The sequence below is a fragment of the Schistocerca nitens genome, chromosome 8 (genome assembly GCF_023898315.1).
Source record: "Schistocerca nitens isolate TAMUIC-IGC-003100 chromosome 8, iqSchNite1.1, whole genome shotgun sequence".
NCBI lineage: Eukaryota > Metazoa > Arthropoda > Insecta > Orthoptera > Acrididae > Schistocerca > Schistocerca nitens.
The window spans coordinates 226,560,421-226,573,242 of NC_064621.1; the positions used below are offsets into that span (position 1 = coordinate 226,560,421).

The 12,822-nt window shown below is 44.8% G+C and overlaps 1 non-coding gene across 1 annotated transcript; it reads right to left on the reverse strand.

The window, feature by feature from the left end:
* Window positions 1-12,010: 12,010 nt before the first annotated feature.
* On the reverse strand, window positions 12,011-12,087 carry Trnaa-ggc (transfer RNA alanine (anticodon GGC)). The gene has a single exon. It is a non-coding gene; the product is annotated as a tRNA-Ala (tRNA).
* Window positions 12,088-12,822: the final 735 nt, after the last annotated feature.

Here is a 12,822-nt window from a genome sequence, read left to right on the forward strand (position 1 = left end):
TATGTATAGCGTTAGAGAACTTCAAACGTATCTCGTCATTCCTTAGTACTTCCGTATCCCACTTCTTTGCGTATTGATTCTTCCTGACTAATGTCTTGAACTTCAGCCTACTCTTCATCACTACTATATTGTGATCTGAATCTATATCTGCTCCTGGGTACGCCTTACAATCCAGTACCTGATTTCGGAATCTCTGTCTGACCATGATGTAATCTAATTGAAATCTTCCCGTATCTCCCGGCCTTTTCCAAGTATACCTCCTCCTCTTGTGATTCTTGAACAGGGTATTCGCTATTACTAGCTGAAACTTGTTACAGAACTCAATTAGTCTTTCTCCTCTTTCATTCCTTGTCCCAAGCCCATATTCTCCTGTAACCTTTTCTTCTACTCCTTCCCCTAGAACTGCATTCCAGTCGCCCATGACTATTAGATTTTCGTTCCCCTTTACATACTGCATTACCCTTTTAATATCCTCATACACTTTCTCTATCTGTTCATCTTCAGCTTGCGACGTCGGCATGTATACCTGAACTGTCGTCGGTGTTGGTCTGCTGTCGATTCTGATTAGAACAACCCGGTCACTGAACTGTTCACAGTAACACACCCTCTGCCCTACCTTCCTATTCATAACGAATCCTACACCTGTTATACCATTTTCTGCTGCTGTTGATATTACCCAATACTCATCTGACCAGAAATCCTTGTCTTCCTTCCAATTCACTTCACTGACCCCTACTGTATCTAGATTGAGCCTTTGCATTTCCCTTTTCAGAGCCGGCCGCGGTGGTCTCGCGGTTCTAGGCGCTCAGTCCGGAGCTGCGCGACCGCTACGGTCGCAGGTTCGAATCCTGCCTCGGGCATGGGTGTGTGTGATGTCCTTAGGTTAGTTAGGTTTAAGTAGTTCTAAGTTCTAGGGGACTGATGACCAAAGATGTTAAGTCCCATAGTGCTCAGAGCCATTTTGAACCCTTTTCAGATTTTCTAGTTTCCCTACCACGTTCAAGCTTCTGACATTCCAAGCCCCGACATTCTGACATTCCAAGCTAATCATTTGCAAATCACAGCATCTTCTTCCTGTCGGTTAAATTTCGCGTCTGTAGCACGTCATCTTCGTGGTGTAGCAATTTTAATGGCCAGTTGTGTAAATAAAACCAACAACCTGCTTTCACGGGAAAAAAATGTGTTGCGTTACTTATTGAACGCCTCTCGTGTAAATCGAGGTAGCCGGCCGGAGTGGCCTTGCGGTTCTAGGCGCTACGGTCTGGAGCCGAGCGACCGCTCCGGTCGCAGGTTCGAATCCTGCCTCGGGCATGGATGTGTGTGATGTCCTTAGGTTAGTTAGGTTTGTTCTAAGTTCTAGGCGACTGATGACCTCAGAAGTTAAGTCGTATAGTGCTCAGAGCCTTTGAACCATTTTTGAGCCAAAGCGAGGTATTTTGACCTGTTACTTCGATTGAGATATATCAATTACTTCAAAAATGCATTTTCGAAAGGTGTGGAAGATTCGTTGAGCAGTCATCTTGAATCAAGCTTGTTGGGTTTACCTCCCTGAAGCTATTCCTCGCGCAAGTCACACATTGCCAGAACTCCACTGTTCAGTAGCGCGACGGTGGTAATTCATACTCAGTACGCAGTCGAAGTACATACTTTGGCAGAGAATGATTGCTACTCCTCACCGACGCTATGCAAGCCAGGCACACACGCCGGATCTGTGATCGGCTCGTGGGGGCAGTGCTGCCAACAGGGAGCGGCGGGAGGGGAACTCCCGCTGTGACGTCAACATCCTCGCACCGCTCTCGCACCATTCAGTGCCATCTGTTCATGTTGCCGGTCTGCGACAAGCTTACAGTGGCAAGAGACTACATCCATTATTGTAATGTGGAGGATTATCCATAGACACAGCCACGCACAGTAGATAAATAGATGTTTAGCGCGGAGTATGGGATGACGGAATAATAAAATTTAAGGGCAACTATACTCATGTTTTTAAGAGAACTGAGAGCAATAAAAATAAATAAAAAATAGAAAATAAAGTGAGAAAGCACACGTAATGCCTTATGTTACAGTTTTTTGTACTATTCGCTGCCATAATACTTTCAGAATCTCTGCAATACACTGCAAATGTGAAATAAACAGTCAAGTTAAAATCATACGAGAAATATCCGCCGCTTGCAAGCTTTGTATATTCCGTGCCAATTTCAGCACCTAACGTTCTCAAACTACATTCGTCCCTTGAAGTCCTTGCAATGCTTCTAAGAAGCATGCTACCTACTTTTCAGCTAGCGAAGTTTAATTTCTCCCAGTTAATTTTCTCCCTGTATTAATGTAACATTTATTTCTCTATAAACAAAAGGCACTGTTCCCAATGACTGACTCACTCATTACTGATCATCGCCCAGTCCAAACTGATAAAGATGCAAACGGGAAATCTGCAGAGGGAGTTGATCTTAGATTGTAGGTGTCTTATACTGTAGGTGTCGAAGATTCATGGATCAGTGATCTTGAATCAAGCTTGATAGAAACTTGAAGGGATTTTTTTGAACTTCCACTCCTAAGAGGGTGAAATAGGGGATGAGAAGATTTTTCAAAATTTGTCGCTATTAAGACAATTTTAGAGCTACGAAAATTGGTATGTGATTTCTCGGTCAGAAATTAAGAAATACGTGTTTCAGAATTTTTTGGAAATTCAGACCCTATTGGAATGAAATAGTGGGTGAAAGATTTTTTTAAAAATAAATCATCATTAAATAACTAGTAAAGTATTTTTAAAGCTACACCAATGAAAATTAGTATTTGACTTTTCAGTTAGAAATTTAAAAAAAGTGTTTCACCACATAGGGGTGAAACAGGAGAAGAAAATCTTTAAGAAAATATTTCGTTATATTTAAGAAAAGCTATGACCATGAGAATTGGTATTTCAGTTCTTGGTTGGATATAAAGAGATATACGTTAGGGGATGAAAGTTTCTACGGAAATATAACCACAAGAACGCAAAAGGCATGATTAACAGAAACCTTGGACTCCAGCTACCAGCATCGTTTTTTGGTCAGAAGTACATTTCGAAACGATCATGCTTTATAAGTCTTAATTAGCGTGAAAAGTTTAAAAGGTGTTGCAATTTGTGAACTAAATTAAAGAAAGCTATTTAACAGTCACCGCGACAAATTTATTTTGTCTAAACTGCATAGAAAAACGAACGGCTCATGAATACATTAATTTTTCAGAGTGTGTAATATATGTTTATAAAATTATTTTTAATGCAATTACTACGGAAATACGAGCGAAATAGCGGTCGCTGAGCTAGTTCTTAATACACGGAGCCATTCTCAACTAAATGATAAATGTCAATAAATATGTTGCTGTAGAGTAGAATGACGAGGTCAGATATGCTGTAGAACAGAAACATATGATAATACAGTATCATTCGTTTATAGTCTCAATGAAATCGCTGTAAATCATAGACGACGTTTGCCCTGTGCAGAATGCCCTGGGACCTTGTCTTGGAGTAAAATCACCTCCCTGGACAGCTTGCTGCCCGTCTCGCTTCAGTTGTGGACCGCATGCGACTCTAACTCGGAAGTATGCCTTGCATGCTTACGTGAAAATGGTTCAAATGGCTGTAAGCACTATGGGACTTAACATCTGAGGTCATCAGTCTCCTAGATTTAGAACTACTTAAATCTAACTAACCTAAGGATATCACACACATCCATGCCCGAGGCAGGATTCGAACCTGCGACCGTAGCAGCAGCGCGGTTCCAGAATGAAGCGCCTAGAACCGGCCGTCCTTACGTGCAAAATTTAGACCTATGAAATTATATAATAATGTTTTCTGACTACACCCTCTGAGAACATATGACACGAGAATATGCAAAGCTTACTCTGCGCATTGTATCAATGAAATGAAATGAAGTCCCATGCTTCTTTACAGAGCGTAGGGAACGATGTGGGAGATCCGCACCGCTGTACTAGGCAGGGTCCTAATGGAGGTGGTTTGCCGTTGCCTTCCTCCGACGGTAATGGGGATGAATGATGACGATGAAGACGACACAACAACACCCAGTCATCTCGGGGCAGATGAGGAAATCCCTGGCTCAGCCGGGAATCGATCCCGGGACCCCGGGACCGGGAAGCGAGAACGCTGCCTCCAGACCACGAGCAGCGTATCAGTAATGCGTATTAAGTAGAAACTTGACTGAATTCCATGAATGTATTACGTACTGACTTACACATGGCTTAACATTAGCGATGTTTAAGTAACTCAGATTATAGCCGAATCATGTGCTATGGGCATGTTTGAAAAAGTATGTTAGCCTAGCATTCCCATTTAGAAATCTGGATATTCAAACAAACAGGCGATTATATTATACATAACGCTGGGAACTGCCAGATTATTCTGGAATGCTGTTTTGTAACATCGCGCAAAGAGAGTGAACAGATACACTACTGGCCATTAAAATGGCTACACCACGAAGATGACGTGCTACAGACGCGAAATTTAACCGACAGGAACAAGATGCTGTGATATGCAAATGATTAGCTTTTCAGAGCATTCACACAAGGTTGGCGCCGGTCGAGACACCTAAAACATGCTAACATGAGGAAAGTTTCCAACCGATTTCTCATACGCAAACAGCAGTTGACCGGCGTTGCCTGATGAAAAGTTGTTGTGATGCCTCGTGCAAGAAGGAGTAATGCGTACCATCACGTTTCCGACTTTGATAAAGGTCGGATTTTAGCCTATCGCGATTGCGGTTTATCGTATCGCGACAATGCTGCTCGCGTTGGTCGACATCCAATGACTGTTAGCAGAATATGGAATCGGTGGGTTCAGGAGGGTAATACGGAACGTCGTGCTGGATCCCAACGGCCTCGTATCACTAGCAGTCGAGATGACAGGCATCTTATCCGCATGGCTGTAACGGATCGTGCAGCCACGTCTCGATCCCTGAGTCAACAGATTGGGGCGTTTGCAAGATAACAAACAGCTGCACGAACAGTTCGACGACGTCTGCAGCAGCATGGACTATCAGCTCGGAAACCACGGCTGCGGTTACCCTTGACGCTGCATCACAGACGGGTGCGCCTGCGATGGTGTACTCGACGACGAACCTGGGTGCACGAATGGCAAAACGTAATTTTTTCCGATGAATCCAGGTTCCGTTAACAGCATCATGATGGTCGCATCCGTGTGTGGCGACATCGCGGTGAACGCACATTGGAAGCGTGTATTCGTCGTCGCCATCCTGGCGTATCACCCGGCGTGATGGTATGGAGTGCCATTGGTTACAGGTGTCGGCCACCCTTCGCATTGACGGAACTTTGAACAGTGGACGTTAAATTTCAGATGTGTTACGTCCCGTGGCTCTACCCTTCATTCGATCCCTGCGAAACCTTACATTTCAGCAGGATAATGCACGATCGCATGTTGCAGGTCCTGTACGGGCCTTTCTGGATACAGAAAATGTTCGACTGCTGCCCTGGCCAGCACATTCTCCAGATCTCTCACCAATTGAAAACGTCTGGTCAATGGTGGCCGAGCAAGTGTCTCGTCACAATACCCTAGTCACTACTCTTGACGAACTGTGGTATCGTGTTGAAGTTGCATGGGCAGCTGTACCTGTACACGCCATCCATGCTCAGTTTGACTCAATGCCCAGGCATATCAAGGCCGTTATTACGGCCAGAGGTGGTTGTTCTGGGTACTGATTTCTGAGGATCTATGCACCCAAATTGCGTGAAAATGTAATCACATGTCAGTTCTAGTGTAATATATTTGTCCAATGAATACCCATTTATAATCTGCTTTTCTTCTTGGTGTAGCAATTTTAATGGCCAGTAGTGTATAAGTAGGGGGGGCGTTCAATAAGTGACGCAACACATTGTTTTCTGAAAGCAGGTTGGTTTTATTCAGGATTCCAATACACCATTCCGCACACAAGACACTTTTGGCGACAAAATCCTATTTTTCAGCACAATTTCGGCTCACCGTGACGGCCTTCCGCCACCTTACTGAGAGGGCCTGCAGTCTTGCGTGGTATCACTATACTGGTCGACGTTGGAGCCAACGTCGTGCTGCTTCACTAACCTCCATACCACCCACGTGACGCTTCATTGGGCCGAGCAGATGGAAGTCGGAAGGCGCGAGACCCGAGCTGTGGGATGGATGAGGAAGAACAATCCAATGAAGTTTTGTGAGCTCCTCTCAGGGGCACAGACATGAGGGAGGCCCTGCGCTGTCATGGAGAAGGAGGAGTTCGTTCACATCTCTCGGTCACCTCGAATGAGACTCGTACGTTCCAACATTGCAGGAGTCACAGCTGTGTGCGATCGCCCGGCACGCGGAAGATCGGGCAGCTTCGTCGAGCTTGTTGGGATGATAACAGATGCCTTGCCCAACGACTCACTCTGCATCCTTCACTGCCCGATCTCCGTAGATATTCTTCAAGCGCCTGTGAATACTTGCGATGCTCTGGTTTCCACCAAAAGAAACTAAATATAGCTCTCTGCTTGGAACTCAGCTCCGTTACAAACGCCATTTTGAAGGCAACTTATCGGATCTTCATGAAACTGTAGGGGCTTAAGCGGAAATCTTCTACGGTATCCCCTATCAAATTCCGCATTTTTCAACCGAAATTAACAAAAACAAAAACAGAATGTGTGGCATTACTTGTTGAACACGCCCTCGTATAAACCTGATGCTGTTCCCTGCTTCGGTGGTTACACGGCTTGTGCAAATCCACGAACGTATTGTCTCAATATGGAATAACGCATTTACAGCCTGATACCTGCATATGCGTGACAGTCTCTTGACTTCAATTCTACACGAATCTTAGTCAGCTATAATTGCTTTTTGCCACAACTGCATCTCTCGAGCATCAGCCACCGACCAGATATTCTTTCGCACATTCAAGCCCAAGTGTTCTCTGCGTGCCACGTGGTGTGCATTAGCGTCTGATTGACCCGCGTGACCCGCCTGCTCAAAGAGCATCTTGCAAGAATCCTACTGACTGTCCTCGAAGACAGTTATACTTTCAGAGAGCAACAGCTTGATTCAAAATATGTCATTGCATAGTGTCTCCGATGTAAGAACACTTGAAAGAAAATCCTCCGGTGCCATGGTATCACTGGAAATTAGAAGATGAAATATTTTTGGACATGACAATTATGTTAAAAAATTGTTAGGTCTTAGCTACGATCTTTGAACCACTAGTTTTAACTTCATATCAGTTACTACTTGCCTTCCGCATGGAACACGCCTATCTCACCACTGACTACTAGTGTTAGACACATACGGTTACTGTCACCAAGTATGGGCCTGAAGATGATGTTGTAACAACATCCAAACTAGTTGCCAATAAAACCAACATCTTTATACAGCTGGAGTGATTTCGTCATTTTTTAACACATATTATACTAGCTGATCTCCCAAGTCGTCCATTTCAATTATGGATATACGAAGATTTGATACTTAATTTTCTTTAACTGTTACGTTACTCATTTCTTTGATTTTTTTATGTACAGACGGATTTTTCTCCTTTCTGAATTTGGAAGTCATGTTATGAGAGCATGTTATTGTGCTGGATACACAGAGTACATAGGCTGCATAAGGCATTTTCAGAAACTGTTATTACATGTAAAGTGAGGTTTACACAGAAACTTTGAAATTATACGTGCATTCAAGTGCGAATTGTCTCTCAGAATCAGTGTATATTTTTCTTGGAGCTGAAAGAAAACTTTTTTTGACCCGTTTTACCCTCAATGTTACATGTAATCTTACGTTTCTCAATATCCGTTGAAAAATGTGTGTATTTATAAGGAAACGTCCTTCCTTGATGCTCGTCTGTCTGACTCACACCGTTCATGAGGCATAATAGTAGTCATTTGCTGTGATGGCTTAGGTTAATCGACTATAAAAGCAGGGTCTTTGTGGAATTCCCTTCTGGTATTTAGAAAGATACTGAGAACTGTCATGCTATGAATGGGCCGTGAGTAATAAAGTTCAGAATATGTTTGCTGTGAGCAATATCCAAACTACTGTGCGTCGTGCTAATAGACAGTTAATTAGGTATTTAACAGGTCTTGAGAGATATGCACCTAGTGATGTCTGGTGTATAGCACTCGTACTGTGGTAATAAAGGCTTAATTACCATTGCTTCCATTATGAAGCGCAACGTGAGAAGTCCTGTCTGGCGGCTTTGTGTTTCCTAAAGACAAACTCATCTTCATCTTTTCCATTCTTCCGTGTATATTCATTATCAGAATTTTTAAGGGTATTTTTGTTTTTGTCGTTGCAGCTACACGCGTGTTTTTTTTCACCTGACGCATTTCGCTTTATTGAGGTAAAGCATCATCAGTGGTCTATAATTATGTTTTTTACATTTTGATTTCCTTTTAGATCGAAAAACAGTTCGTTAAGTTTAGGTTGATTTATATTTACGGTGGTTTTTCGGCTGATTTTTCGTTAAGATCGGGAAATGCCGTCTTCTAGCACATTGTTGTTTTTCTGTGTTAGACACCGACAATTTTTGTCTAATTTTTAGATGTTCTGCAGCACTATGCATTTCTTATGTTTTTTCACAACACATTTTTATGCAAACCACTGCATAATGTTTGTTTTTGTACTTCAAGTATGTGTTGTTCATAGGTTATTGTATGTGTGTAATTCTATTTAATTATGTTTCTGTGTATTTATGTACTGTGTAAGAGTAGTAGAGAAGGAATAGCTGCACACTACAAAACACAAACAACAACACTTACTTGAAGTACAAAAACAAACAGAATACAGTGATGTGCATAAAAGTGTGTTGGAAACAGAAGAAATGTATAGTGCTGTAGAACATCTAAAAATTAGACCAAAGCTAACAGTGTCTAACACAGAACAACGATGTGCTAGCAGACGGCATTTCCTGATGTAAGCGATAAATCAGCCAAAAAATCACAGTAAGTACAAATCAACCTATTCTTAACGAACTGTTTTTCGATCTAAAAGCAAATCAAAATGTAAATAACTTAGTTACAGACCACTGATGATACTTTACCTCAATAAAGCGAAACGCGTCTGGTGAAAAAAATCGCGCATTTTTGTAGCTGCAATGACAGAAACAAAAGTACCCTCAAGAATTATATAGCAATTACGAATACTATGGCCACACAATTGAAGAATTTCATTTTGTTATCAGAAGCATGGATGCAGGAGTTGTTCAACTGGTTGCGCAGTAATTCTCATATTTGTCATCTCCTGCTATCTTCGGAATCGCGTGGATGCTGTTTCTCTTCTTCCTTTTTATTTTTTTTATTTTTATTTTTTATTTATTTTTTCTTTAAAATACAGATGGATTATCGCCAGTCGCATTCGTTCTATTACACACCAATGTGATAAGTCGCTTTGTTTGCCATTCCCGGATATGATTTTAGAAATTCCGATGGGATTTCATATATCCGTTCTGCCTTATTTGATCTAAAGTCTTCCAAAGCTGCCGGCCGCGGTGGCCGAGTGGTTCTAGGCGCTTCAGTCCGGAACCGCGCGACTGCTACGGTCGCAGGTTCGAATCCTGCCTCGGGCATAGATGTGTGTGATGTCCTTAGGTTAGTTAGGTTTAAGTAGTTCTAAGTTCTAGGGGACTGATGACCTCAGATGTTAAGTCTCATAGTGCTCAGAGCCATTTGAACCATTTGAACCACCTTCCAAAGATCTTTTAAATTCTGAGTCTAATACTGGAGCCCATCCCTTTTCCTTATCGACTCCTGCTTCTTCTTCTATCATACCACCAGACAAATCTTGCCCCTCAATGTACTATAATCAATGTACTGCACTCATATCGCACTTTTCAACTCAGATACGGCCTCAGATTGCCTTCCATTGCGATAATCACGCCATGCAAGTACACTGAATTGCCAAAGAAACTGGTATAGCGATGCGTATTCAATTAGAGAGGTATATAAACAAGCAGAGTACCCCGCTGCAATCGGCAACGCCTATATAACAAGTATATGACGCAGTTGCTAGATCGTTTACTGCTGCTACAGTGGCTGGGCGATCAACAAGTGTCAGCGTCCGAACCATTCAAAGAAACATCATCGATGTGGGCTTTCGGAGCCGAAGGCCCACTCGTGTACCCTTGATGACTGCACGATACAAAGCTTCACGCCTCGCCTGGGCCCGTTAACACCGATACTGGATTGTTGATGACTGAAAACATGTTCCCTGGTCGCACGATTCTCGTTTCAAATTATATCGAGTGAATGGACGTGTACGGGTAAGGAGACAACCTCATGAATCCATGGACCCTGCATACCTTCAGAGGACTGTTCAAATTGGTGGAGGCTCTGTGACGGTGTGAGGCGCGTGCAATTGGAGTGATGTGGGACATTTGATACCCCTATATACGGCTCTGACAGGTGACACGTACATAAACATCCTGTCTGATCACCTGCATCCATTCATGTCCATTGCGCATTACGACGGGGAATTCCATGAGGACAACGCAACACCCCAACGTCCAGAATTGCGACACAGTGCTCCAGGAATACTCTTATGAGTTCATTTCCGCTGGCCACAAAACTCCCCAGACATGAACATTATTGACAGATCTCCACCTTCTTGTACTCTTACGGGTTTATGGGCAGCCCTATAGGTTTCATGGTGTCAATTCCCTCCAGCACTACTTCAAACATTAGTCGAGTCCATGCCACGCCGTGGTGCTGCGATTCTGCGTTCTCGCGAGGGGCCTACACGATATTAGGCGGGTGTACCAGTTTCTTGGGCTCTTCAGTATATTTCCACCTATTTGGTCTCTCCTCTGCATTTGAGAGTGAAATTCCGATTCCACTCTTAATGTCACTCCCTTACTTTTAATTTCACTTTTTATCGCTTTATAACTTTATGACATTCTATCGCTATCGCTTGAGCCTTGTCCCGCAGTTACGCAGGGTCACCCGTCGTTAAACGCATTTGGCATGTTAATGTGTAAGGGATGGCCGGATGCCCTTCCTGCCGCCACCCCATACCCCCCAGGACGGAATTAGTGTACCCCAGCTGTCTGCGTCGAGTGTAATCCATGGAACAGTGCGAAAGTGTTCAGATGTCTGCGAACCGTGTAACATGGGGACCAGCCAGGTATTCACCTTGCGCGATGTGGAAAACCGCCTAAAAACCACATCCAGGTTGGCCGGCACATCGGCACTCGTCGTTAATCGGTCGGGCGGATTCGATCCGGGGCCGGCGCGCCTACCAGAGTCCAGGAAGCAGCGCGTTAGCGCTCTCGGCTACCCTGGCGGGTTGCTTTATAACTTTGTGACTACCACAGGCAAAATGAGTGTACGAACTAACGTCGGCATCAGCCCCTAACGCGGCAGCGTACGACCTCGCTCACTGGTGAGAACCCTTGAGTTTCCGGCGTCCACACGGCGGCTCGCGTTATTCCGAGCGCGTCGCGGCCCGGTCGTGTCGAACGGCTGACATGCCAGCGCCGCTAGCGCGGCCGGAAGTGCGTGTCAGACGTGAGGTGTAGCTGCGAACGCTACGGCTAGCAGCGGCGGCTGTGGCGGTGCCCCGCGCGCTTGCACGCAGCCGGCCGGCCGCGTGTCGGCGCGTACCGCCCACGCGAGTGTGTTGCGCGATTGCGTGTCGCACGTCTCCAGGCAGCGACCTTCGCCGCGGCCGTCGGCCGCTAAAGGACGGGACGAGGCGTCTCTCCGCTGCAGCTCCGGCCGCGCCCACCGCAGCTGCCGCCACAGGCATGCCTAGAGCGCTGGCGTGGCTGGTTCTGTGCCGGTTGCGGAGTGCGGCCACCACCGTTTCCTGCACCGTGGGGAACTGTAGCTTCGTCGTGGGGAATGCCCGTGATCTAGAGGTAGAGTCATTGACTAGTAATCGCAGGCATGGTAGCTCAGCGTGTTCGTTCACAGGGCTCCCATCTGTAATATTAATAATAAATTTACAATGAAATGAATACCCGTAGCTGCATACAGGCGTTGATATAAGTCAACTGGGGCAGTTGAAAATAGGTGCTCCGACCGGGACTCGAACCCGGGATCTCCTGCTTGCCTGGCAGACGCTCTGCCCATCTGAGCCACCGACTGAGCCTGCGACTGCAGGGATTTATCCCTCGCATGCTGCCCGTGAGACTCACAACTTAATGTCCACATACTACATTCGTAGTGCCCCTGCCCATTTTACTCATTACTAGCGGTTTTACCGCCGATTCAACCGACCGGAGTGGCAGAGCGGTTCTAGACGCTGCAGTCTGGCACCGCGCGACCGCTACGGTCGCAGGTTCGAAACCTGCCTCGGGCATCGATGTATGTGATGTCCTTAGGTTAGTTAGGTTTAAGTAGTTCTAACAAGGGAACTTCCCCATCGCACCCCCCTCGGATTTAGTTATAAGTTGGCACAGTGGACAGGCCTTGAAAAACTGAACACAGATCAATCGAGAAAACAGGAAGAAGTTGTGTGGAACTATGAAAAAATAAACAAAATATACAAACAGAGTAGTTCATGAGCAACATAGACAACATAAAGGAGAGTGTGAGCTCATGGGCGCCGTGGTCCCGTGGTCAGCGTGAGCAGCTGCGGTTTGAGAGGTCCTTGGTTCAAGTCTTCCCTCGGCTGAAAAGTTTAATTTTTTATTTTCAGTTTATATGAGAAACTCTTTTGTTTTCATCAGTTTTTTGGGAGTGATTATCACATTCACAAGAAAACCTAAATCGGGCAAGGTAGAAGAATCATTTCACCCATTCGCCAAGTGTACAAGTTAGGTGGGTCGACAACATATTCCTGTCTTGTGACGTACATGCCGTCACCAGTGTCGTATAGAAAAT